At 39.2% G+C, this 4,519-nt stretch overlaps 1 non-coding gene across 1 annotated transcript; it reads right to left on the bottom strand.

Annotated features, from left to right (window-relative positions):
* Window positions 1-281: 281 nt before the first annotated feature.
* On the bottom strand, window positions 282-385 carry LOC123780961 (U6 spliceosomal RNA). Its single transcript, XR_006776556.1, has one exon. It is a non-coding gene; the product is annotated as a U6 spliceosomal RNA (small nuclear RNA).
* Window positions 386-4,519: the final 4,134 nt, after the last annotated feature.

The following is a 4,519-nucleotide window of genomic DNA, read 5'->3' as shown; positions in this document are numbered from 1 at the left end:
CAGTATCCAGAACTGTGTTTAAGCAACCTGCTCTGTGGTATTCTGCTATGGCAGCCCTAGCAAAGTGATACCGCTCTTCTCATTTGGAGGAAATAATTGAAAAAACACTTTTGATGTTCTATCCGTCACTACCCCCCAGGAAATATATTTTTTTAAGATTTTATTTATTTATCAGAGAGAGAAAGAGTGAGCATACACAAGCAGGGGGAGCAGCAGGAAGGGGGAGTAGCAGGTAGAGGGAGAAGCGGGCTCCCTGCTGAGCAAGGAGACAGACCCAGAACAAAAATATGGAACGCTTCACAAATTTGTGTGTCATCCTTGCACAGGGGCTATGTTAATCCCTGTATCTTTCCAATGTTAGTATATGTGCTGCCAAAGCAAGCACCCCTTCCCCCCAGGAAATAAATTGATGAATTTGTTTGTCCTCGCTTTCTGTATACTCATCATTCTGTGTATTGCTAGCAGGCCATATCACTAGTCAAAGCCATGTTCATGCATTCTGTGTTCTCTCTCCTCCTTCCCCCCACCCCCCATAAAAATACTTATCCCTTAAAGAAGTTTCGTCATACTTGTTTCATGCAGCTGCTCATAAAAACGACTCAAGCCTGTCTTCCATATACATTTATTCTTTCTCATTTGGGCCTCTTACCTGAACTGTTTTCCCAGATACCAGCAGGTATCAGGAAACTCTGCACTTGGAATATTGGGTATTGGGAATTTGCTTGGTGATTCATAAAAGTATTATCTTATTTGCTTATTGACTCAAATTTGGAGGAAGAGGAATAAGAAGTAGGGTCTTGGCTTCACTAATTTACCTAAACACTCTAAAAAGAAATATCCTATTTCTTATTAATGCTATCTTCTAAAGAAGGCGTACTGTAAAGATACAGCATCTATTTTCCAGGTACTCATGCATAAGGAAAACTGCATGGCTAGATAGAACTTGGGGTATCTTTAAAACATATAACTGAGAAGTGCTTAAAATTGGGTTTTATTGAAATGTTGAGATGATTTTTTAGTATGGCCAGTTACCTGATTGTTTTATTTATTTACAAGAAAATTTTATTGTCAAACTAAGGACCATACTTTTAAAAACTAAGTCATAAATTATCTGGTATGGTCCTCAAAAGTAGGCTCTAAAATTACAGATGATTATACTGGAATTTCCAGAGACCAAGAAATTGTTTTTTATTTATTTACTCAATATACTATATTTGTATGGTTAGAGAATTAAACCTGAAGGACTTTGTTGCATTTAAGAATAAACCATAGATATCATAAAATTAGCAACAAGAAACATGACATTATCAAGTTCTTGAGTTCCTGAATTTAAAATATTGTTATAATTTTAATGACCTATGGGGGTATATTTTAGAGTACCTAAAGTATAGTAAGTTTAGCTACTCCTACTTAATATAATGGACTTTACTAGAGCAAGGAAGGAAAGATATATTTACTGATAAGTACTTCATTTGAATACAAGAAGTATTCATTTTGAGAATACTTAATTTTTTTTCTTTTTTTTAGGTAAGTGCATTTTATTGCTTTCTAAAATGGAAAATGGATCACATGGATATCCAGTGAAAAATTGGTGGATTGTACACACACATATAATTCCATTCCTTGCTGCAACCCTAATAAATAACAGTAAAGAATTTGTAAAAACTTATAAGTCCATTAGGAGTATTAGACATAAGATATAATGGCAGAAATGAAGCAAATAAACCAGAGACTGGGTCAACATGGTGTAAGGAACCTAGAGAAAGTTAAGTTGTGCTATAAAACACACATGCTAGATTGACAAAACATTTTAAAAAATACCAAGTTTGGGCCAGGGTTTGGAGAAACTGGAATTCATTCATATATTGTTTGTGAAAGTGTGTATTTATACAAACCCTATGGAAAATGGTTTAATCCCTCCACTAATTCTGAACTTATGCATATTCTATGACCCAGAAATGTTATCCTTATTTGTATTTATCACAAATGTGTCCCTATATGCACATAAGATATTTACAAGAATGTTCATAATGCTGTTATTCATCATTGCTCTCACCTTGAAACAATCAACTTCCATCAATAGCTGAATGGATAAAATGAGGTGTATTTTATATAAGAGACTATGACACATAATGAAAATGAATCAAACACATTGTACAGCATGTATTAATCTCAAGTACAATATTGGCTAAAAGAAGTCAGACACTCAAAAGATACTGTTTAATAACATTTATATGAAGTTCAAAACAAAATTCATTTATGGACTTATAAAGAGGATCCTAAGGTCACCTCATCCCATGCATACAACTAGATAACATCCACATCAGTATAAATAACCCAGAAAATGACCCGAAGACAGGCATAACAGACCCCCCACAGGTAAACGTAGAGAAGAGGCCACATCAATGAAGATAGAAAGGGAGAAGACAAGGGCAGGAGCCAAATAGGGAATATCTGTGAGAAGGGCACAGTGGTGTGGAAAGGGGAGAGGACCAGATGCTCCAGCAATGGGAAGCACACTTGAGGAAGGGAATGCCTGTAATATCTGGCTTTGAAAACCAGAGAGGCTAACAATCAGTGGGACTTAACACCTGGAACTTTAAAAACAATGGACTTGGCTCTGAGAGAGCTGGAGGGCAGAAGCCCCACCCTTAAAGAAACAACACAACAAATAGCCTGCTGGGATGCAGCATATATGCAGCTGTTGAAAAACACCTGGGGTATATGGCAAGATTTATTTACTAATCTCAGAGCATGTGATGGCAGGGCAGGAATCTTTGGGAGACTTCTCTAAAAACAGACCTGGTTGGCACTATTTTCTTCCCCCATCCCCCAACCTAGATACATGAACAGCTATGAGAACCAGTACAGTACCAGCACTCTCCCCTTAGATTACTAACTGCATGCCCTGCCTGTGTGCTTCTGTGAATCTGCCCTCTCAGACCCAGCAGGCCTTGTCAGTTTTCCCAGGCAGTGCAGGTCTCCTCTCATAGCATGCCAGCACTACCCTTGCTGGCACTAGGCTCCCACCCCTATGTTCTCCTGCAGACTTCTCCCCTCCAATTCAGCCTTGGCCTGAGCCCACCCAAAGTGGTGCCACAAACCTGGAAGTGTGTAAGCAGCCACAACAGGGGTCAGAACTACTCCAAAATGACTATGGCCCCGGGGAGATGGGAAGGTAACCACACACACCAGACCAACAGCAGCCCTAGTAGTTCACTGAGGGAAGATACCTGGTCTGACAGCCAGCCCCACCTACCAATGTAAGATTCTCAGGAGACAACAGACGTAAAGCACCCTGAGGTTCATTGCTACTACATCTGGGGCAAATGCCTGATCAGACTCCACTCAAGATCAAGGTGGCCCCAGACTAGTCCACTAACAACACAGGGAATGAACCTTGCCCACAACGGGCAAAGAAAGCCACTGTAGATGACTGGACTAAAGGCAAATGCAGCCCCAGGTACAACAGTAGGATGCCCACAACACACATAGGAGATACCCCTGAAGTTCTAGGTTCTGGTGAACATGGGACATTGCACTGCAGGGCATGATAGGACCTCTTCTTCATAAGGTCCCTACTTTCAAGAGCAGGAGATGTAGCTGACTTTCTTAACACATAGAAACAGACACACAAATGAGGAAACAGAGGAATATGTCCCAAATGAAAGAAGAGGATAAATTCACAGCAAAAGAACTAAATGAAATGGAAAGAAGTAATATGCCTGATAGAGAATTTAAAGTAATGGTCAAAAAGATACTCAGTGGAGCTGGGAAAAGAGTAGAGGACCTCAGTAAAACCCTCAACAAAGGGATAGAAAAATATGAGAAAAAGAACCATTCAGAGATGAAGAACTCAACTGAAATTAAAAATAACCATATTGGGGCACCTGGGTGGTTCAGTTGGTTAAGTGTCCAACTCTTAGTTTTGGCTCAGGTCATGATCTCAGGGTTGTGAGACTGAGCCCCACACTTGGCTCTGAACTGGGCATGGAGCCTACTTAAGATTCTCTACCTCTTCCCTCCCTTCCCCTCCATGTTCTCTGTCTCTGTCTAAAAATATTATACACACACACACACACACACACACACTCCAATGGAATAAATAGTAGACTAGAGGAATCAGAAGAATAGATTAATGACCTGGAGGACAGCAATCAAGTTGCAAAGAGAAGAGAGAAAAAAATTAAAAATTGAAAATAGAGTAAGAGAACTCAGGAATGGTATCAAGCATAATAACATCTGCTATATAGGAATTCCAAAAAAAGAAGAGAGAAAAGGGTGCTGAAAATTTGAAGAAATAATAGCTAAAACTTCCTGAATTGAAGAAGGAAACAAATCCAGATCCAGGAGGCAAAGACAGCCCCCCAAAATATTAACCCAAGGGGGTCCATACCAAGACACATAGTAATTAAAATGGCAAAAAGTAGTGACAAAGAGAGGGAAAAAAACAAAAACAAAAACAAAACAAAACAAACAAACAAAAAAAAAAAAAACAAGAGAAGAGAAGAGAAAACAG

Source organism: Ursus americanus, chromosome 17 (assembly GCF_024610735.1).
Source record: "Ursus americanus isolate L20-20 chromosome 17, mUrsAme1.1.p, whole genome shotgun sequence".
Classification (NCBI taxonomy): Eukaryota; Metazoa; Chordata; class Mammalia; order Carnivora; family Ursidae; genus Ursus; species Ursus americanus.
Note: the sequence above shows the minus strand (reverse complement) of the source record. Positions and strands in the feature narration are given on the sequence as shown.